Source organism: Pongo abelii, chromosome X, assembly GCF_028885655.2.
Source record: "Pongo abelii isolate AG06213 chromosome X, NHGRI_mPonAbe1-v2.0_pri, whole genome shotgun sequence".
NCBI lineage: Eukaryota > Metazoa > Chordata > Mammalia > Primates > Hominidae > Pongo > Pongo abelii.
Genome location: NC_072008.2, coordinates 82,051,733 through 82,076,105, shown reverse-complemented (window position 1 = coordinate 82,076,105; position 24,373 = coordinate 82,051,733). Strand labels below are relative to the sequence as shown.

The 24,373-nt window shown below is 40.1% G+C and overlaps 1 pseudogene; it reads right to left on the bottom strand.

The window, feature by feature from the left end:
- Positions 1-502: 502 nt before the first annotated feature.
- On the bottom strand, positions 503-23,557 carry LOC129052823 (uncharacterized; annotated as a pseudogene).
- Between the last annotated feature and the right edge of the window lie 816 nt (positions 23,558-24,373).

Sequence of the window (24,373 nt, the reverse complement as noted above, 5' to 3'; positions counted from 1 at the left end):
CATTCTTCCTCTAGTTTTGTGTCCTTGTTTGAGAGGTGTTGCAATCATTTGGAGGAGAAGAGGCATTCTGGCTTTTGGAATTTTTAGCTTCTTTGTGCTGGTTTTTCCTCATCTTTGTGGGTTTATCTACCTTTCATCTTTGAGGCTGATGACCTTTGGAAGGCTTTTTTTTTGTGTATGTGTGGGGGGTCTTTTTGTTGTAGTTGTTTTTGCTTTATGTTTGTTAGTTTGTCTTATAACAGTCAAACCCGTCTTCTCCAAATCTGCTGAAGTTCGCTGGAGGTCCACTCCAGACCCTGTTCTCCTGGGTATCACCGGTGGAGGCTGCAGAACAGCCAAGATTGCTGCCTGCTCCTTCCTCTGGGAGCTTCATCTCAGAGGGGCACCGGCCTGATGCCAGCCAGAGCTCCCCTGTGTGAGATGTCCATCGACCCTTATTGGGAGGTCTCTCCCAGTCAGGAAGTATGAGTTCAGGGACCCACTTGAGAAGGCAGTCTGTCCCTTAGTGGACCTGGTGCACTATGCTGGGAGAATCCCCTTTGCCAGGATCAGTTGCTCTTTTCAGCGCCTGCAAGCAGGAAAGATTAAGTCTGTGAAGCTGCAACTGCAGCCGCCCATCCCCCAGATGCTCTGTCCCAGGGAGATGAGAGTTTTATCTGTAAATCCCTGACTGGGGCTGCTACATTTCCTGCAGAGATTCCCTGTCCAGTGAGCAGGAGTCTAGAGAATGAGTCTGGCCACAGCCACTTTGCCATTCTGTGGTGAATTCTGTGCAGTCTAAACCTGACATCCTCCTTAGCACTGTCAAGGGAAAACTGCCTACTAAAACCTTAGCAATGGCAGTTGCCACTCCCCTCACCAAGTTCAATCATCCCAGGTTGACTCCAGACTGCTGTACTGGCAGTGAGAATTTTAAGGCAGTGGTTCTTAGCTTGCTGGGACCCATGGGAGTGGAACCTGCTTAGTGAGACCACTTGGCTCCCTTGCTTCAGCCTCCTTTCCAGGGGAGTGGTTGGTCCTCCCATCTTGCTGGGGTTCCAGGTGCTGCTGGAGTACAAAAAGAAATCCTGCAGTTAGCTCAGTGCCTGCCCAAACAGCTGCCCAGTTTGGTGCTTGAAACCCAGGGCCCTGGTGGTGTAGATTCACGAGGGAATCTCCTGATCTGAAGATTGGAAATATATGTGGGAAAAGTGTAGTACCCATAGTGCATAGCACAGTTCCTCACCATTTCCCCTTGATGTGGGAGGGAGGTCTCCCCGCTCCTTGCACTTCCTGGGTGAAGCAACACCCTAGCCTGCTTCTGCTCACTCTCTGTGAGTTGCACCCACTGCCTAACCAGTCCCAATGAGATGAACTGGGTACCTCAGTTGGAAATGCAGAAATCGCCCACCTTTTGTGTTGGTCTCGCTGGGAGCTACAGACGAGTTGTTTCTATCCAGCCATCTTGGCCCCTCTCTGAGCTCCCCCATGCTGTTGTAATGATAGTGAGTGAGTCTCATGAGATCTGATGGTTTTATAAGTGTCTGGCATTTCCCCTGCTGGCACTCATTCTCACTTCTGACACTCTGTGAAGAGGTGTCCTCTGCCATGATTGTAAGTTTTCTGAGGAGTTTGCAGCCCTGTGGAAATATGAGTCAATTAAACCTCTTTTCTTTATAAATTACCCAGTCTTGGGTGTTTCTTCATAGCAGCATGAGAATGTACTAATAGCCCATATACAAAAATCAAATCAAAATGGATTAAAGGCTTAAATGGAAGACTTCCACTATAAAACTGCTACAAAAACACATTGGGGAAACTCTTCAGAATATTTTTCTATACAAAATTTTCTTGAGTAATACCCCGCAAGCACAAGCATTCAAAGCAAAAATGGACAAATGGGATCACATTAAGTAAAAAGCTTCTGCACAGCAAAGGAACAATCAACAAAGTGAAGATCCAACTCACAGAATGGAAGAAAATATTTGCAAAGTACCTATCTGCATCTGACAAGGGATTAATAACCATAACATATAAGGAACTAAAACAACTCTATAGGAAAAAATCTAATCTGATTAAAAATGGGCAAAAGATTTTAATAGACGCTTCTCAAAAGAAGACTTACAAATGACAAACAGACATATGAAAAGGTGCTCAACATCATTGACCATCAGATAATACAAATCAAAATTATAGTGAGATATTTTTCCCCAGTTAAAATGGCTCACACCCAAGAAACAGCAATAACAAATGCTGGTGTGGATGCGGAGAAAAGGGAACCCTTGTACACTGTGGTGGGAATGTAATTAGTACAACCACTATGAAGAACAGTTTAGACATTCCTTATCAACTTAAAAATTGAGCCATTATATGATCTAGCAATCCCATTGCTTGGTATGTACCCAAAAGAAAGGAGATCAATATGTTGAAAAGATATCTGCACTCCCATGTTTGTTGCAGCAGTGTTCCCAATAGCTGGGTTTTGAAGCAACCAACGTGTCCATCAACAGACCTATGGATAAAGAAAATATGGTACTTATAAACAATGGAATACTATTCAGTCATAAAAAGAATGAGATTCTGTCATTTGCAACAACATGGGTAACACAGGAGGTCATTATTTTAAGTGAACTAAGCCAGTCAAAGAACGGCAGACATTACATGTTCTCACTTATTTGTGGGAAATAAAATCAAAACAGTTGAACTCATGGAGATAGAGAGTAGAAGGATTGTTATCAAAGATTGGGAAGAATAGTTGGGGTGCTTTGGAGGGGGAGGATGGTTAATGGGTAAAAAAAAAGTAAGAATGAATAGTTCCTAGTATTTGATATCACAATGGGGTGATGATATTAGTCTGTTTTCACATTGCTATAAATAACTTCTCTGAGACTGGGTAATTTATATATTTATTTTTTTGGGGTATACTGGCACTTTATTACATTTCACAATGTAGTTATCTGTTCATAGGTAATGTTTAAAAATCTACCCATAGCTTACCATGTCTTCATATTTTAAAAAAAATGTGGAGCATGGTTTCCACTGCGTATTAGTAATTAATTGGTTCCTGCTGGGGCTGATTTTCCACACCTCTTTTTATACCATAAGCCCCTTTCAAAATTATTTTAATGTTTTGGATGATTTTTTTTTCTTTTTCTTTAATAATTATTATACTTTAAGTTTTAGGGTACATGTGCACAACGTGCAGGTTTGTTATATATGTATACATGTGCCATGTTGGTGTGCTGCACCCATTAACTCCTCATTTAGCATTAGGTATATCTCCTAATGCTGTCCCTCCCCCCTCCCCCCACTCCACAATAGTCCCTGGTGTGTGATGTTCCCCTTCCTGTGTCCATGTGTTCTCATTGTTCAATTCCCACCTATGAGTGAGAACATGTGGTGTTTGGCTTTTTGTCCTTGCGATAGTTTGCTGAGAATGATGGTTTCCAGCTTCATCCATGTCCCCACAAATGACATGAACTCATCCTTTTTTCTGGCTGCATAGTATTCCATGGTGTACATGTGCCACATTTTCTTAATGAGACTGGGTAATTTATAAAGAAAGGTTTAATTAACTCACAGTTCCACAATGCCTAGGGAGGCCTCAGAAAACTTACAGTCATGGCAGAAGGGGAAGCAGGCACACCTTATGTGGCAGCAGGTGAGAAAAAGAGAGAACATTTGAGAGTGCAGGATAAACTATTATTTATAAAACCATCAGATCTCATGAGAATTCACTCACTATCATGAGAACCACATGAGAGAAACCACCCCCATAATTCAATCACTTCCCTTCCTCAACAAGTGAAGATGATAGGTTCCTCCCTTGACATGTGGAGATTACAATCTGAAAGGAGATCTGGGTTGGGACAGAGAGCCACACCATATCAGTGACTACAGTGAATAATAATTTAATTGTACATTTAAAAATAACTAAAAGAGTATAATTAGATTGTTTGTAGCACAAAGGATAAGTGCTTAAAGGAATGGATAATCCATTTCCTATGACGTGATTATTACACATTGCATGCCTGTATCAAAACATCTCATGTACCCCATCAATATCACCTACTATCTACCCACAAAAATTAAAAATTAAAAAAACTAAACAACAAGAACAGCAAACAAAAAAGCCCCTACGTATTCTGGTTCCTGCTTATCTCACTAACTTCATGACCCACCACTCTCCTTGCGATCTGCTATGTTTCAGCCATGCTGCCTTTCTCTCAAACTATCAAGCTACTTTCTACTACAAGGCCTTTGCATATGATTTTTTTTTTCTTCCCAGACTAGTCAACCTTCCATTTTAATTATGGCTGACTCTCATACTTTGAATTTTAGAACAACTGTCACTTCTTCAGAGACTCCTTTCTTGATTATTACCATTTAATGTAGCTTTCATATTATGTTCTTAGTACTTTATTTGCTTCATAGACCTTACTATTTATAAATATTTTATTTATATCTTTGGTTACTTTTTTAAATTAGTCACCCAAAGTCAGATCTATGAGAGCAGGGACAGTGACTTTCTTATTCACATAGTAGGTGCTTAATAAACACATGTTGAGTGAATTAATGAAAATGTGTTAAGCTTGTTTACTAGTTACTTCCATGTGTAAGTCTTAGCTTCACCCACTACGTTAGACTGCAACAGGTCTATTTGCCTACTGACCCAGGCAACCTATGAGGTAGTAAAGAAGGAAAGGGTGGCCTTCTGGGAAGCCAGTTGTCTCACAAATGGAGTGGAAGACTAGATTCCCATCAGGTGGCTTTGTGAGTAGCTCACAGAGAGCAAATGTTTCACCTGATTCTTTAGTTGTGCTTGGGAAATTACGCTGTGGCATGGGGAGGAAAATGGGAAAATTTCAGATCTCAAACGGGAGTGTTATCTCCATGGGAAAATTAGACATTCACCTACACCCCCATCTAGGAAAGATGGGGGCTGTCTCCCCACTCAACTGTCCACACCATCATTTAGTCTTGAGTTGCTAGCTTGTATCTGATACTGTCTAGTTTAGAGGTAGAGAATGAACATGATTTTTCTTGTGTTTTGAACTGTGTGAGATCCCCATTTCAAAACTAATTAATGACCATATCCCCTTTTCCTCATGGAAAGGTAAAACCACAGTCTATTTGAGCTAGCGAGGTTATTTGGAGCTCCTAGTCTACCTCTTTTGTGTAATCAATCAAGAAACTGACATTCAGAGGGGAGAGATGATTTGGCCAAAGTCATGTCTTTGGACTCCCAACCCAGTTCTCCTTCTACTAGCTCTTCAGCTACATAAATAAGCTCCTTAAAGAAAATGACCATCTCTACATTTAAGCAAATTTTCCCTATGCCCAGAGGAGCGATTGATACACAGTGATATTTATGTGTTTGTTGGCTGCCATTATGTAATAGTGGGCCACTTTGTAAATATTTTTTCCCCTCAAGAGATGAATAATGTTGTTTATTCTCTGCCTACTTTTTTGTTTTATTTTTTGTAAGAAAAAAATTATAGCAAGCAAATGGGCTTAAATATAGGTGGTATTGTATTTCATAGGAAATAATATTAGAAAATTAACATTTATATTAATGCTTTCATTTATCTATCTTTAGTGTTATCTTCTCCCTTCATAATTCTGACTAGAGTCTTATTCTTTCTCAACACAAGATTACTCTAGAAAGACCGGTTACAAAATCTCTTTTATTTGATTATTTACTTATCAGTCTTTGAAAAAATATACCCCAATTACACACTATATGTAAAAGAGAGAGATACAGATGCACAGTACAAGAATATCATGAGTGCAATAGTAGAAGGACAGAAAAAGTTCTAGGACAATTATAGAGTCTTGTCAGGAAAACAGAAAAGCTGTATTATGTATTTTGGGCAGAAGGGAGTTGGTTATACAAGTGTTGGAAGGCTGAAAGAGCAAAAGTGAGGTAACCAGAGTAACCTAGATATTAATAACTGCAGGAAATAGCTAGGGCTGGGGGAATAAAAAGATCTATGGAGGGAAGTTCTGCACAACTGGTGTTTGGACTTTTGAGAAGGAGACATGGCATGTTAGGTGCTTGAACCTCTGAGGAGGGTAATGCAAGTTAAGGGATGCCAGGACCACTGAAGGGGTTGTGGCTCAATGAGTATTAAGGTGGTCTAGGGGATATAGCTCAACTGGTGAGGGAGCTCATACTCTGATTATCCAGGGAAGATGACTCAGCCACTGCTTTTAGGCAACGCAGTGAAGCTGGTACTAGGAGTGGAGAAAGAAGGCACTGGATATGTTAATAGGAAACGGAAAAAAGAAAATCCCTTTTCCCTCTTTCTATTTTCAAATCTACCTCTGGTTGCCTCCAATTGGCAGAACCTAACTGGAAGTCTGTTGGCACGGGTGTTTGGGAAATGTGATTTGAAGAATCCATTAGAAATCAGCATATAGAGAAGTGAGTTGAAGCTGAGAGACAATAGGTAAATGGCCAGCATAGCAATGAAGAAGGACTAATTAAATCTGAATGAGGGTGATAGTAATGAGGAGAATCAAGTAAGGCTCCATGGAAAAGGCAGCACTGAAAATCATTATTGCTGGGTGAATGGGATTTTAAGAGATTGGGAAAAGGAGAGGCTGGAGTTGGGATTTGGATTAGAATGCATTTGAGGTGCAAGAACAGGAGAAAAAAAGCCTGCCTGCTGGCAAATGCAACGTATAGCTGAGGAATGACTTTGAGTTCTGTGAGGCTAGATGGCAGTTTTCAAGGGAGCATAAAGTGGGAGATAGAGGCTGGAAAAGTGAGCCGACACCACATTACTGAGGACTTTGATCATGTGAGCTTAACGTGTTCGGACTTCACTTTTTAGGCAGTAGAGAACTATTACAAACATGTTAAGTAGAGGAAATAAAAAAATCTAATTTCTGTTTCAGTAACATTACTCTGGTGGCAGTGTGGAGAAGAGGTGACACATTATAGGGGGAGAGATTGGAGGCATTTTGACTGTTTTGGAGTATACTTCAATAGAGGGAGAAGAAAGGGTGAAGGTCTCCAGTGGAACAATGGCAGTAGGATGGAGAAAATAAAGGGAGGACTGTGAAAGCCACAGTGGAAAAACTAAGAAGAGTTTGCAAATACTTTATGATGGCATGTTTTGTTTCACTGTCTCCCTGCTCAAACAGCTCTGAAGTTTAGAATATTATTCCTTCTACTGTGTTGAAATCTTTTACTCTGAAGCTTCTAGCTGTTTTTACTAGTTCTATCCTTTAGACTCAAAGAATAGGTATATTCCGTTTCCATGAGAGTTCTTCATAAACTTCAAGATAATGACCATATTTAAAGTCTATGTGGTGTGACCAGCAAGTAGTGTAGTGTTCAACAGTCTCAGGTTCCTTGGTACCTTTGATATCATTTGTTTTTAACATTTTATTTTTAATTAATTATAGACACCCATAAAGTTGCAGTAATAGTACAGAGAGGCACTGTGTACATTTTATGCATTTTCCCCTAATGGTTACTACTTTTATAAGTATAGTAAATATCAAAATCAAAACCTTGACATTGGTATGATGTGTATGTATAGTTCTATGTCATTTTATCAGGTGTAGATTCCTGCAACCACCACTGAAATCAACCTACAGAACTGTTCCATCACTATAAAGATCTCCGTTATGCTATCCCTTTGCAGTCACCTACACTCCCCCATCCCTAAAATCTGGCAACCACTAATCTGTTCTCTATCTCTATAATTTTGGCATTTCAAGAATGATATATAAATAAAATCATATGGTAAGTAACTTCTTCAGATGGTTCTTTTAACTCAGCAAAGTGCTCTTGAGATTTATCTTAGTCCCTTTGTGCTGCTATAACAAAATGTCTTAGACTGGGTAATTTACAAACAACAGAAACTTTGTAACTCACAGTTCTGGAAACTGGGAATTCCAAAACTGAGGTCCTGGCACATTAAGTGTCTGGTGAGGACTCACACTCTGCTTCATAGATGTCACTTTCTTGCTGTGTCCTCACATGGCAGAAGGATGAACAAGCCCTCTCAGGCTTCTTTCATAAAAGCACTAATCCCATTCATGCCCTCATGACCTAATCATCTCCCAGAAACTCTCAAGACCTAATCATCTCCCCATAAACCCTCATGACCTAATCATCTCTCTCATGACCAAATCATCTCCCACCTCTTAATACTACCACATTGAATTAGGTTTTAAAATAAGAATTTCAGTGACATATAACGATTCAGACTATAGCAAGATCTATCCAAGTTATTGCATGTATCAATAGCTAGTTACTTTTATTCCTAAGTAATATTCCAAAGTATGAATGTAGCATAATTTAACCATTCACCTGTTAATGGAGACTTTATTTCCAGTTTTTAGTTATTATGAATAAAGTTGCTATAATTCTGAATAAAGCTGTCCCAGGTTTTTTCTGTGGACATAAATTTATATTTCTGTGGGATAAATCTCCAAGAGTGCAATAGTTGGGTTCTATGGTAGTTGTGTTTAGTTGAATAGAAACTGTCAAATTTTCCCAGAGTGTTTGTACAAATTTATATTTCCACCAGTAATGTATGCATGATCCAGTTTCTCTACATCTTTCCAGCATTCAGTTTGCACTATTTTTTATTTTGGCTATTCTCATAGATGTGTAGATTTCTCTTTGTGATCTTAATTTGAATTTCCCTAAAGGCTACTCATATTGAACATCTTTTATGTGTTTATTTGCCATCCATATAACCTTTCCTGTGAAATATATCTTCATGTCCTTGACCCATTTAAAATATTGAATGTTTTACTCCTTTACTATTGACTTTGGAGAATTCTTTAATATAATTAGATATAAGTCCTTTATAAGATACATAGTTTGCAAATATTCTGCCCTGTTCTGTGATTTTTATTTTCCTCTTCAGCAGGTCCTTCTCAGAGGAAAAATTTTAACCTTCGTTAAGTGCAATGTGTTGACTTTTTTTCTTTAATGAATTGTGCTTTCCATCTTAAGTCTAAGAACTTTTTTTCAGGGGGTGGAGCCAAGATGGCCGATTAGGAAGAGCTCCAGTCTACAGCTTCCAGCATGAGCGATACAGAAGAAGGGTGATTTCTGCATTTGCAACTGAGGTACCAGGTTCATCTCACTGGGGAGTGTCAGAAAGTGAGTGCAAGACAGTGGGTGCAGCGTACCAAGCATGAGCCGAAGCAGGGTGAGACATCGCCTCACCCGGGAAGCACAAGAGGTCAGGGAATTCTGTTTCCTAGTCAAAGACAGGGGTGACAGATGGCACCTGGAAATTTGGGTAACTCCCACCCTAATACTGCGTTTTTCCAACAGTCTTAGGAAATGGCACACCAGGAAATTGTATCCCGTGCCTGGCTCGGAGGGTCCTACACCCACAGAGCCTTGCTCATTGTTAGCACAGCAGTCTGAGATCAAACTGTAAGGCAGCAGCAAGATTGGGGGAGGGACACCCACCATTGCCGAGGCTTGAGTAGGTAAACAAAGTGGCCAGAGAAGCTCGAACTGGCTGGAGCAAACCACAGCTCAAGGAGGCCTGCCTGCCTCTGTAGACTCCAATTCTGGAGGCAGGGCATTGCCAAAATAAAGGCAGCAGAATTCTCTGCAGACTTAAATGTCCCTGTCTGACAGCTTTGAAGAGAGTAGTGATTCTCCTAGCATGCAGCTGGAGATCTGAGAACAGAGAGACTGCCTCCTCAAGTAGGTCCCTGAACCCTGAGTAGCCTAACTGGGAGGCACCCCCAAGTGGGGGCAGACTGACATTTCACATGGCCAGGTACTTCTCTGAGACAAAACTTCCAGAGGAACGATTAGGCAGCAACATTTGCTGCTCACCAATATCCACTGTTCAGGAGCCTCTGCTGCTGATACCCAGGCAAACAGGTTCTTGAGTGGACCTCTAGCAACCTCCAACAGACCTGCAGCTGAGGGTCCTGAGTGTTAGAAGGAAAACTAACAGGCAGAAAGGACATCCACACTAAAACTCCATCTGTACGTCACCATCAGCAAAGACCAAAGGTAGATAAAACCACAAAGATGGGGAAAAAACAGAGCAGAAAAACTGGAAACTATAAAAATCAGAGTGCCTCTCCTTTGCCAAAGGAACACAGCTCCTCATCAGCAACAGAACAAAGCTGGGTGGAGAATGACTTTGACAAGTTGAGAGAAGAAGGCTTCAGATGATCAAACTTCTCCGAGCTAAAGGAGGGAGCTCGAACCCATGGCAAAGAGTTAAAAACCTTGAAAAAAAACTAGACGAATGGCAAAGTAGAATAACCAATGCTGAGAAGTCCTTAAAGGACCTGATGGAGCTGAAAACCAAGGCACAAGAACTACGTGATGAATGCACAAGCCTCAGTAGCCAATTTGATCAACTGGAAGAAAGGGTATCAGTGAGGGAAGATCAAATGAATGAAATGAAGTGAGAAGAGAAATTTAGAGAAAAAAGAACAAAAAGAAATGAACAAAGCCTCCAAGAAAAATGGGACTATGTGAGAAGACCAAATCTACATCTGATTGGTGTACCTGAAAGTGATGGGGAGAATGGAACCAAGATGGAAAACACTCTGCAGGATATTATCCAGGAGAACTTCCACAATCTAGCAAGGCAGGCCAACATTCAAATTCAGGAAAAACAGAGAATGCCACAAAGAAGCTTCTCGAGAAGAGCAAGTCCAAGACACATAATTGTCAGATTCACCAAAGTTGAAATGAAGGAAAAAATGTTAAGGGCAGCCAGGGAGAAAGGTTGGGCTACCCACAAAGGGAAGCCCATCAGACTAACAGCTGATCTCTCAGCAGAAGCTATACAAGCCAGAAGAGAGTGGGGGCCAATATTCAACGTTCTTAAAGAAAAGAATTTCCAATGCAGAATTTCATATCCAGCCAAACAAAGATTCATATGTGAAGGAGAAATAAAATCCGTTACAGACAAGCAAATGCTGAGAGATTTTCTCACCACCAGGCCTGCCCTAAAAGAGCTCCTGAAGGAAGCACTAAACAGGGAAAGGAACAACCACTACCAGCCACAGCAAAAACATGCGAAATTGCAAAGACCATCGAGGCTAGGAAGAAGCTGCAGCAACTAATGAGCAAAATAACCAGCTACCACCATAATGACAGGATCAAATTCACATATAACAATATTAACCTTAAATGTAAATGGGCTAAATACTCCATTTAAAAGACACAGACTGGCAAATTGGATAAAGAGTCAAGAACCATCAGTGTGCTGTATTCAGGAAATCCATCTCATGTGCAGAGACACACATAGGCTCAAAATAAAGGGATGGAGGAAGACCTACCAAGCAAATGGAAAACAAAAAATGGCAGGGGTTTCAATCCTAGTCTCTGATAAAACAGACTTTAAACCGACAAAGATCAAAAGAGACAAAGAAAGCCATTACATAATGGTAAAGGCATCAACTCAACAAGAAGAGCTAACTATCCTAAATATACCTGCATCCAATACAGGAGCACCCAGATTCATAAAGCAAGTCCTTAGAGACCTACAAAGAAACTTAGACTCCCACACAATAATAATGGGAGACTTTAACACTCCACTGTCAACATTAGACAGATCAAAGAGACAGAAAGTTCACAAGAATATCCGGGAACTGAACTCAGCTCTGCACCAAGTGGACCTAATAGACATCTACAGAACTCTCCACCCCAAATTAACAAATTATACATTCTTCTCAGCACCACAGCACACTTATTCCAAAATTGACCACATAGTTGGAAGTAAAGCACTCCTCAGCAAATGTAAAAGAACAGAAATTATAACAAACTGTCTCTCAGACCACAGTGCAATCAAACTAGAACTCAGGATTAAGAAACTCACTCAAAACTGCTGAACTACAGGGAAACTCAACAACCAGCTTCTGGATGACTACTGAGTACATAGCAAAATGAAGGCAGAAATAAAGACGTTCTTTGAAACCAACAAGAACAAAGACACAACATACCAGAATCTCTGGGACACATTCAAAGCAGTGTGTAAACAGAAATTTATAGCACTAAATGCCCACAAGAGAAAGCAGGAAAGATCTAAAATTGACACCATAACATCACAATTAAAAGAACTAGAAAAGCAAGAGGAAACACATTCAGAAGCTACCAGCAGGCAAGAAATAACTAAGATCAGAGCAGAACTGAAGGAAAGAGAGACACAAAAAACCCTTCAAAAAATCAATGAATCCAGGAATTGGTTTTATGGAAAGATCACCATATTGATAGACTGCTAGCACGACTAATAAAGAAGAAAAGAGAGAAGAATCAAAGAGACATGATAAAAAATGATAAAGGGGATATCGCCACCGATCCCACAGAAATACAAATTACCATCAGAGAATACTATAAACACCTCTATGCAAATAAACTAGAAAATCTAGAAGAAATGGAAAAATTCCTCGGCAGATACACTCTCCAAAGACTAAACCAGGTAGAAGTTGAATCTCTGAATAGACCAATAACAGGTTCTGAAATTGAGGCAATAATTAATAGCTTACCAACCAAAAAAAGTCCAGGACCAGATGGATTCACAGCCGAATTCTACCAGAGGTACAAGGAGGAACTGGTACCATTCCTTCTGAAACTATTCCAATCAATGGAAATAGATGGAATCCTCCCTAACTCATTTCATGAGGCCAGCATCATCCTGATACCAAAGTCTGGCAGAGACACAACAAAAAAAGAGAATTTTAGACCAATATCCCAGATGAACATCGATGCAAAAATCCTCAAAATACTGGCAAACCGAATCCAGCAGCACATCAAAAAACTTACCCACCATGATCAAGTGGGTTTCATCCTAGGGATGCAAGGCTGGTTCAACATATGCAAATGAATAAACATAATCCAGCATATAAACAGAACCAAAGACAAAAAACACATGATTATCTCAACAGATGCAGAAAAGGCCTTTGACAAAATTCAACAACACTTCATGCTAAAAACTCTCAATAAATTAGGTATTGATTGGACGTATCTCAAAATAATAAGAGCTATCTGTGGCAAATCCACAGCCAAGATCATACTGAATGGGCAAAAACTGGAAGCATTCCCTTTGAAAACTGGCAGAAGACAGGGAAGCCCTCTCTCACCACTCCTATTCACCATAGTGTTGGAAGTTCTGGCCAGGGCAATCAGGCAGGAGAAGGAAATAAAGGGCATTTAATTAGGAAAAGAGGAAGTCAAATTGTCCCTGTTTGCAAATGACATGAGTGTATATCTAGAAAACCCCATTGTCTCAGCCCAAAATCTCCTTAAGCTGATAGGCAACTTCAGCAAAGTCTCAGGATACAAAATCAATATGCAAAAATCACAAGCATTCTTATACACCAATAAGAGACAAACAGAGAGCCAAATCATGAGTGAACTCCCATTCACAATTGCTTCAAAGAGAATAAAATACCTAGGAATCCAACTTACAAGGGATGTGAAGGACCTCTTCAAGGAGAACTACAAACCACTTCTCAATGAAATAAAAGAGGATATAAACAAATGGAAGAGCATTCCATGCTCATGGATAGGAAGAATCAATTTTGTGAAAATGGCCATAGTGCCCAAGGTAATTTGTAGTTTGAATGCCATTCCCATCAAGCTACCAATGACTTTCTTCGCAGAATTGGAAAAAACTACTTTAAAGTTCATATGGAACCAAAAAAGAGCCTGCATCACCATGTCAATCCTAAGTCAAAAGATCAAAGCTGGAGGCATCATGCTACCTGACTTCAAACTATACTATAAGGCTGTAGTAACCAAAACAGCATGGTACTGGTACCAAAACAGAGATATAGATCAATGGAACAGAACAGAGCCCTCAGAAATAATGCTGCATGTCTGCAACCATCTGGTCTTTGACAAACCTGAGAAAAACAAGAAATGGGGAAAGGATTCTGTGTTTAATAAATGGTGCTGGGAAAACTGGTTAGCCATATGTAGAAAGCTGAAACTGGATCCCTCCCTTACGGCTTATACAAAAATTAATTCAAGACGGATTAAAGACTTACATGTTAGACCTAAAACCATAAAAACCCTAGAAGAAACCTAGGCGATACCATTGAGGATGTAGGCATGGGCAAGGACTTTATGTCTAAAACACCAAAAGCAATGGCAACAAAAGCCAAAATTGACAAATGGGATCTAATTAAACTAAAGAGCTTCTGCACAGCAAAAGAAACTACCATCAGAATGAAAAGGCAACTCACAGAATGGGAGAAAATTTTTGCAATCTACTCATCTGACAAAGGGCTAATATCCAGAATCTACAATGAACTTAAACAAATTTTTAAGAAAAAAATAACCCCATCAAAAAGTGGGCAAAGGATATGAACAGACACTTGTCAAAAGAAGCCATTTTTGCAGCCAAAAGACACATGAAAAAATGCTCATCATCACTGGCCATCAGAGAAATGCAAATCAAAACCACAATGAGATACCATCTCACACCAGTTAGAATGGCGATCATTAAAAAGTCAGGAAACAACAGGTGCTGGAGAGGATGTGGAGAAATAGGAACACTTTTACACTGTTGGTGGGACTGTAAACTAGTTCAACCATTGTGGAAGTCAGTGTGGTGATTCCTCAAGGATCTAGAACTCGAAATACCATTTGACCCAACCATCCCATTGCTGGGTGTATACCCAAAAGATTATAAAACATGCTTCTATAAAGACACATGCACACGTATGTTTATTGCAGCACTATTCACAATAGCAAAGACTTGGAACCAACCCAAATGTCCAACAGTGATAGACTGGATTAAGAAAACGTGGCACATATACACTGGAATACTATGCAGCCATAAAAAATGATGAGTTCATGTCCTTTGTAGGGACATGGATGAAGCTGGAAACCATCATTCTCAGCAAACTATCACAAGGACAAAAAACCAAACACTGCATGTTCTCACTCATAGGTGGGAATTGAACAGTGAGAACACATGGACACAGGAAGGGGAACATCACACACCAGGGCCTGTTGTGGGGTTGGGGGAGGGGAGAGCGATAGCATTTGGAGATACACCTAATGTTAAATGACGAGTTACTGGGTGCAGCACACCAACATGGCACACGTATACATATGTAACTAACCTGCATATTTTGCACATGTACCCTAAATCTTAACGTATAATGAAATAAAAAAAAAAAAGAAAAAAAAAGAACTTTTTTTCTTTCAACTATTACTTTATGTTCGGGGGTACATGTGTATTCTTGTTACATGGGTAAACTGTATGTCACTGGGGTTTGGTGTACAAATAATTTTGTCACCGAGGTAGTGAGCATTCTACCTGGTTGATTGGTTTTCAGTCCTCACCCTCCTCCCACCCTACACCATCAAGTGACACTTGATGTCTATTGTTTCCTTCTTTGTGTCCATATGTACCCAGTGTTTAGCTCCCACTTATAAGTGAGAATCTGCAGTATTTGATTTTCTATTCCTTTGTTAATTCATGTAGGATAATGGCCTCCAGCTGCATCCACATAGCCTCAAAGGACATAATCTCATTTTTTTTTCTTTGGCTGGCTAGTATTTCATGGTGTATATATACCACATTTTCTTCATCTAGTCCACTGTTGATGGACATCTAGGTTGATTCCATGTCTTTGGTATTGTGAAAGGTGCTACAATGAACATATGCATGTATGTGTCTTTAAGGCAGAACAATTTATATTGCTTTGGGTATATATCCAATAATGGGATTGCTGGGTTGAATGGTACTTCTGTTATAAGTTCTTCAAGATATCTCCAAACTGCTTTCCACAGTGGCTGAACTCATTTATATTCCCACTAGCAGTAATGTGTGTTCCTTTTTTTCTGCAACCTCACTAACATCTCTTATTTTTTACTTTTTATTAATAGCCATTCTGAGGGCTGTGAGATGGTATCTCATTGTGGTTTTGATCTGTATTTCTCTAATGGTTAGTGACGTTGCACATTTTTTATACACTTGCTGGTGGCGTGTATGTCTTCTTTTGAGAAGTGTTTGTCCATGTCCTTTGCCCAGTTTTTATTTTTAAAAAATGTGTACATTATGTTTATCTTTTGTGTAAGAATCATACATTTTATTTTATCATTTCATTAGGTTTTTGGGAAACAGTTGGTGTTTGGGTATATGAATAAGTTCTTTAGTGGTGATTTCTGAGATTTTGGTGCACCTGCCACCCAAGCATTGCACACTCCACCCAATGTGTAGTCTTTTATCCCTCATCTCCCTTTCACCCAAAGTATATTGCATCATTCTTATGCCTTTGTGTCCTCATACCTTAGCTTCTACTTATATGTGAGAACACACTATGTTTGGTTTACCATTCCTGAGTTACTTCACTTAGAATAATGGTCTCCAATTCCAGTCAAGTTGCTGTAAATGCCATTATTTCCTTCCTTATATGGCTAAGTAGTATTCCATGGTGTGTATATATATATACATATATTATATATATAATATATACGTTATATATTATATATGTAATATATACGTTATATATTATATATAATATATACGTTATATATTATATATAATATATACGTTATGTAATATATATATAATATATACGTTGTGTAATATATATATAATATATACGTTGTGTAATATATATATAATATATACGTTGTGTAATATATATATAATATATACGTTGTGTATTATATATATAATATATACGTTGTGTATTATATATATAATATATACGTTGTGTATTATATATATAATATATACGTTGTGTATTATATATATAATATATACGTTGTGTATTATATATATAATATATACGTTGTGTATTATATATATAATATATACGTTGTGTATTATATATATAATATATACGTTGTGTATTATATATAAAGATACATCACATTTTCTTTATCCACTTATTGAATGATGGTAATTTGCTTTGCCCATTTTTAAATGAGGTTGTTTGTTTTTTGCTTGTTGATTTGTTTAAGTTTCTTATAGATTTTGGATATTAGAACTTTGTCAGATGCATAGTTTGCAAGTATTTTCTCTCATTCTCTAGGTTGTCGGTTTACTCTGTTGATAGTTTATTTTGCTGTGCAGAAGCTTTTAAGTTTAATTACATCCCATTTGTCAATTTTTGCTTTTGCTGCAATTGCCTTTGGTGCCTTCATAATGACCTCTTTGCCATTGCCTATGTTCTGAATGGTATTGCCTGGGTTGTCTTCCAGGGTTTTTATAGTTTTGGGATTTACACTTCAATCTTTAATCCATCTTGAGTTGATTTTTGTATATGGTGTAAGAAATGGGTCCAGTTTCAATCTTCTGCATATGGCTGGGCAGTTATCCCACCAACATTTATTGAATAGGGAGCCCTTGTTCCCATTGCTTGTTATTGTCAACTTTGGCAAAGGTCAGATCCCTTTATTTGTGTGGCTTTATTTTTGGGTTCCCTAACCTATTCCTTTTGTGTATGTGCCTGCTTTTGTACAAGAACTATGCTGTTTTGTGTACTGTAGCTTTGTAGTATAGTTTGAAGTTGGTGTGATGCCTCCAGCTTTGTTCTTTTTGCTTATGATTGCTTTGGCTATTCAGGCTGTTTTTTGGTTTCACATAAATTTTAAAATAGTTTTTTCTAATTCTGTGAAAACTGTTTTTGATGCCAGGAATGAGTCCTGGTGCTTAAAAACCCAGTCCATGGTTCCCAGCTTCCTCCCTTTTCAGTCCAAGGTCTGCATCGTCCTGCCATCCACTCTCAATGACTTAATTCCTAAGATCTGCTTGGAGTGTGCTGGTATTCTTGATGGTCTTGTCTGTCAGTGGGTGAAGCTCTTTCTGTCTGCATTTACTCAGGCATCTTGGCATCTCCAGTCCACTGGAGCAGAAGCCCAGGATGAGAGCCTGACTGGAACCAGTAGTGATGGAAATATTTAAATTATCATTAGTCAATTTATGAAAGTTCGGTGTGAATGAGCTCAAAAACTTCAGGGGCCCAGTTTTGTTGGGGAGAGGTATTCAAGTCTAAGAACTCTTCACAAAGCCCTAGGTCCTGAAATTTTCTCCTATGTTTTATTGTAAAAGTTTTAGAGTTTTATATTGTACATGACTTATTTTGAGTTAATTTTTATATATAGTATGAGGTTCAGGTGAAAGCTTTTTTTTGTCTATGCATATGCCATTGCTCCAGCACAATTTGTAAAAAGACTTTTCTTTCACTATTGAATTCTTTTCATACCTGTGTGTATTAGTTCCTTCTCATGCTGCTATGGAGAAGTACCCAAGACTGGATGATTTACAAAGGAAAGAGGTTTAATCAACTCTCAGTTCCACAGGGCTGGGAAGACCTCAGGAAACTTATAATCATGGCGAAAGAGGAAGCAAACACATCCTTCTTCACAGGGCGGCAGCAAGAAATGCCAAGCAAAAAGGGAAAAAGCCCTTTATAATACCATCAAATCTTGTGAGAACTCACTCACTATCATGAGAACAACATGAGGGTAACCATCCTCATGATTCATTTACCTCCCATTGGTTCCTTCCCACAGGTGGGGATTATGAGAACTACAAATCAAGATAAGATTTGGGTGGGGACACAGCCAAACCATATCACTTTGTGAAATATCAGTTGGCTATACTTGTGTTGATCTATTTCTGGTTCTCTCTTCTGTTCCATTGATCCATGGGTCTACTCTTCCACCAATGCACTTAGTGTTGATTATTATAACTATATAATAAGTGTTAAAACCAGGTAATAATTCTTTCCACTTTTTTCTTCTTTTTGAAAATCAGTTTAGGTATTCTAGTTCCTTTGCCTTTCCACAGTGTTCATGAATAAGTCTCCATACACCAATAAAACATTTTGCTGGTTTTTGATGAAGATTGCATTAAATATGTTGTATTGGTCAGGGTTTCTAGAGGGACAACCTAATAGGAGATATATATATATATATATAATATATATCTTATTAGTTTATTAAGTATTAAATCACATGATCACAGGGTCCCACAATAGGCTGTCTGCCAGCTTGAGGAGAAAGGAGAGCCAGTCCGAGTCTTAAAACTGAAGAACTTGGAATCTGATGTTCAAGGGCAGGAAGCATCCAGCATGGGAGAAAGATGTGGGCTAGGAGGCTAGGCCAGTCTTCCTCCTTCCCTTTTTTTTTCTGCCTGCTTTAAATTTGCTGGCAGCTGATGAGATTGTGCCCACCAGGTTAAAGGTGGGTCTGCCCTCCCCAGCCCACTGACTCAAATGTTAATGTGCTTTGGCAACACCCTCACAGACACACCCAGGGGACTAATACATTGTATCCTTCAATCCAATCAAGTTGACACTCAGTATTAACAATCACATGTCCACCTCTTGTCAACTTGAACCCATACACATTTCTTGAGATTATACATAATCTTCAAATAAAGACAATAATAAGGTCATAGTTACCCCAAACATAACACAACTGTCCTTCGCACAACCAGAAATACATCATTCCACAACCCAGATACTATTACATAAAGTTAACAGTACTTAAATGCTGATATGAAGTCAATCAATAAATCTTACATCACATGATAAAGGAATAGGAAATAAAATCAAGATATTTTCTTAGTACAAGTGTATACACGCACAAACATGTTTTTAACAAAAGAAGGAAATGCTCATGACAGTTACAGTCCTCGTTTCTGCATCTGGTCACGTGATCGTAGCTGGTATTGATGACTACCTTCTTCTACTACCCATTCTGCATTCCCTTTGCCTTCAGCAAGCACCTCAGCAGGTCCTGGGTTTTTTTCCTGTTGAAGTGACCCAAACCTTTATTCCTGAAGGGTCTGGACCATTTGTAGTCCTGCCTGGATTGGGCTGTTTTAGTTTCCCATTGACCTTAATCACAGGGCATGGTGATACTAAGAGATGTCCTAATGGATCTCCTGTATTCCATGCATACTCCTCCTTATCTCCATTGTGGAGTAGTAGACTGATTTTATCTTGGTAGTCTCAGTCAGTTACCTCAGCCAACAGTGTAAATCCCTTCTTAGCCTATTGACTTAAAGGTAGGAGGAGCCCAAGGTGTCCAAGGGGCGATCTTAATTTCCAGTTTAATGGAATCTTTGTTTTGTCTCCTGGTGGCAGCATTCTTCTCTCTGGAAAGAAGACCTCTAGGCCAGCAGAATGTAATGTCGCGGGAACAGGAAGCAAAAATTTTGCTAGTGGATCACTAGGGGTAACCGTGAGTGGTTCCAATTCCACTCCCACCCCTTGATTCCTGGACCTGTGAATCCTGGCTATGGGAGAAACAGTACCATATATTGAACGCTGATTCAGAGCATACATGGCCTTCTGGAGAGCTTTGCCCCAGCCCCGCAAAGTCATCTAGTTGGCATTGTAACTGTGATTTCAAAAGGCCATTCCACCATTCTATCAACCCAGCTGCTTCAGGATGATGGGGAACATGGTAAGAACAGTGAATTCCATGAGCAGGAGCCCACTACCTCACTTCTTTAGCCATAAAGTCAGTGCCTTGGTCAGAGGCAATGCTGTGTGGAATACCATGATGGTGGATAAAACATTCCGTGAGTGCATGGATGGTGGTCTTGGCAGAAGCATTGCATGCAGTATAGGCAAACCCATATCTGGAGTAAGTGTCTATTCCAGTGAGGACAAACCTCTGCTCTTTCCATAATGGAAGAGGTCCAGTATTGTCAATCTGCCACCAGGTAGCTAGCTGATCACCCGGAGGAATGGTGCCATATCAAAGGCTCAGTATTGGTCTCTGATGCTGGCAAATTGGTCACTCAGCAGTGGCCATAGCTAGGTTAGCTTTGGTGAGTGAATGTCCATGTTGCTGAGCCCATGCATAACTTCCATTCCTGCCACCATGGCCACTTTGTTTATGAGCCCATTGGGTGATGACAGGGGTGGCTGGGGAAAGAGGCTGAGTGGTGTCCATAGAACGGGTCATCCTATCCATTTGACTATTAAAATCCTCCTCTGCTGAGGTCACCTATTGGTGAGCACTCATATGGGATATGAATATCTTTACAGTTTTTGACCACTCAGAGAGGTTCATCCACATACCTTTCCCCAAATTTCTTTGTCACCGATTTTTCAATCATGCTTCCTCCAAGTCCCTTACCAACCAGCCAAACCATTGGCTACAGCCCATGAATCAATATATAATAGCACATCTGGCCATTTCTACTTCCATGCAAAGTGTTCAACCAGGTACACTGCTCGAAGTTCTGCCCACTGGGAAGATTTCTCTTCACTGCTGCCCTTCAGGGATGTCCTAGAAAGAAACTGTAGTGCTGCAGCTGTCCACTTTCAGGTGGTGTCTGAATATGGTGCAGAACCATCTGTGAACCAGACCCTAGTCTTCTCTTCCTCTGTCAGCTGATCATAGGGAACTCCCCATAAGGTCACTGGTGCAGGCTGGGGGAGAGAAGGAAGGGTGGCAAGAGTGGAGACCAGGGGCATTTAAGCCACTTCCTCATGTAACTTACTTGGGCTTTCAGGATCTGCTGGAGCCTGATCATGTATCTACCACTTCCATTTGATGATGGAATGCTACTGTGCACAGCCAACTTGTGGCTAGATGGTTCAGTAAGCACTCAGTTCATGATAGGCAGTTCAGTTCACAAGGTGACTTAATGATCCATAGTCAAACATTCAGTTTCCACCAAAGCCCAGTAACAGGCCAAGAGCTGTCTCTCAAAAGGAGAGTAGTTTTTCTGCAGAAGATGGCAGGTCCTTGCTCCAAAATCCTACAGGTCTCTGCTGTGATTCAGCTATGGGAGACTGCCAAAGGCTCCAAACAGCATCCCTATCTGCCACCAACACCTCAAACACCATTGGATCTGCTGGGTAATATGGCCCAAGTGGCAGAACACCTAGCACAGCAGCCTGGACCTGTTGCAGAGTCTTCGCCTATTCCCGACCCCACTCAAAACTGGCAACCTTTTGGGTCACTCGATAAATGGGTCAGAGTAACATACTCAACTGAGGAATGTGTTGTCTCCAAAATCCAAATAGGCCCACTAGGTCTTGTACCTCTTTCTTGGATGGAGGAGGGGCCAAATGCAGTAACTTATCCTTCATCTTAGAAGGAATATCTCAACAGGTCCCACACCACTGGACCCATAGACATTTTACTGAGGTAGAAGGTCCCTGAATTTTAGTCAGATTTATTTCCCCACATCTGTCATGCAAATGTCTCACCAATAAGTCCAGTGTGTTTGCTACTTCTTGCTCACTGGATCCAATCAGTATGTCATCAGTGTAACGGACCAGTGTGACATCTTGCAGAAGCAAAAAGCGATCAAGGTCTCTCCTAATAAGATAATGACACAAAGCAGGACAGTGGATGTACCCCTGAGATGGGACAGTAAAGGTATATTGTTGGCCTTGCCAGCTGAAGGCAAATTGATTCTGGTGGGACTTATGGACAATAATGGAGAAAAAGTCATTTGCCAAGTCAATGGCTGCATACCAGTTACAAGGAGATGTGTCAATTTGCTCAAGCAATGAAGCCACATCTGTTACAGCAGCTTCAATTGGAGTCACAACTTGGTTAAGGTTATGATAATCCACTGTCATTCTCCAAGATTTATCTGTCTTCTGCACCAGCCAGATGGGAGTGTTGAATTGGGATGTGGTGGGAATCACCACCCCTGCCTCTTTCAAGTCCTTGATGGTGACACTAATTTCTGCAATCCTTCCAGGGATGGAATATTGTTTTTAATTTACTATTTCTCTAGGTAGAGGCAGCTCTAATTGCTTCCCTTTGGCCTTTCCCATCATAGTAGCCCTTACCAGTCAGGGAGCCAATACGGGGGTTCTACCAGCTGCTAAGTATGTCTGTGCTAATTATACATTCTGGCACTGGGGAAATGACTACGGGATGAGTCCGGGTACCCACTGGATCCACTGTATGTCGGACCTGACCTAAAACTCCATTAATTACCTGACCTCCATAACCCCTATTTTATTTTATTTTTATTTTTTTCTTGGTACCGACTCATATATATGTATGTATATATTTATTATACTTTAAGTTCTAGGGTACATGTGCACAACGTGCAGGTTTGTTACATATGTATACATGTGCCATGTTGGTGTGCTGCACCCATTAACTCCTCATTTACATTAGGTATATCTCCTAATGATATCCCTCCCCCCCTCCCCCCACCCCACAACAGGACCTGGTGTGTGATGTTCCTCTTCCTGTATTCAAGTGTTCTCATTGTTCAATTCCCACCTATGAGTGAGAACATGCGGTGTTTGGGTTTTTGTCCTTGCAATAGTTTGCTGAGAATGATGGTTTCCAGCTTCATCCATATCCCTACAAAGGACAGGAACTCATCATTTTTTATGGCTGCATAGTATTCCATGGTGTATATGTGCCACATTTTCTTAATCCAATCTATCATTGTTGGACATTTGGGTTGGTTCCAAGTCTTTGCTATTGTGAATAGTGCCACAATAAACACACGTGTACATGTGTCTTTGTAGCAGCATGACTTATAATCCTTTGGGTATATACCCAGTAATGGGATGCATAAGCCCCTATTTTAACTGGAGGACCACAATGATGTTTTGGGTCCCCTGGAATCAATGTCAGCTCAGAGCCTGTGTCCAGTAGTCCCTGAAATGTCTGATTATTTGCTTTTCCCCAGTGCACAGTTATCCAGGTAAAAGGCTGGAGGTGTCCTTGGGGAAGAATGGGAGAAAGATTCACTGCATAAATTGTCGGTAATGTAGTTGGGTCCTTCCTCAAGGGGACCCAGCCTCCCCTTCATTCAAGGGATTCTGGGTCTGTAAACTGGCTCAAGTCGAAATAGATTGAGGGACCGTGATTTTCTATTTTTATAATTCAAATTAGTCTTTTGTCCATTTGACCTAGAAGTTTGCTGCTTATATAAATTAAGTAGAAATCCAGTAGGCTTCCTATCAATTTCACTTCTAGGGACATCGCGATTAATTAGCCAATGCCAGAGCTCTACAGGAGTCAGAGTATTCTGATTGCCACTTTGTCTCTGCTGTCCATTAAAGTACCTACGGCCACCTTGCATTTGATGATTGACTGCTGCCACTTGGTTGCTGCCACCTCAGGATCCAATTATTCCCATTGTACTTAAATTTTATAGTTGACTGTTGTTCCCACTGTTAGATCTGACATTCAGAGAAGAGTAATTAAAGGGCCCTTCAAAGATGCAAGTGTTGCTCTCACAAATGTATTTCACAAGGCATTGGACAAGGATATATCTTCTGGACCCTCCCAACTGATATGACTATGTCTAAAGTGACTAGTCCACTCCACCATCCCAATCTCCCTAAGCATTTGGATCCCCTTCTCTATATTAAACCAAGGGAGACCAGGCATTATCATTATCAACTCACTCAGAGTGGGCCATCTTTCAATCCATATTTCAGCTAACCAAGCAAATCAACT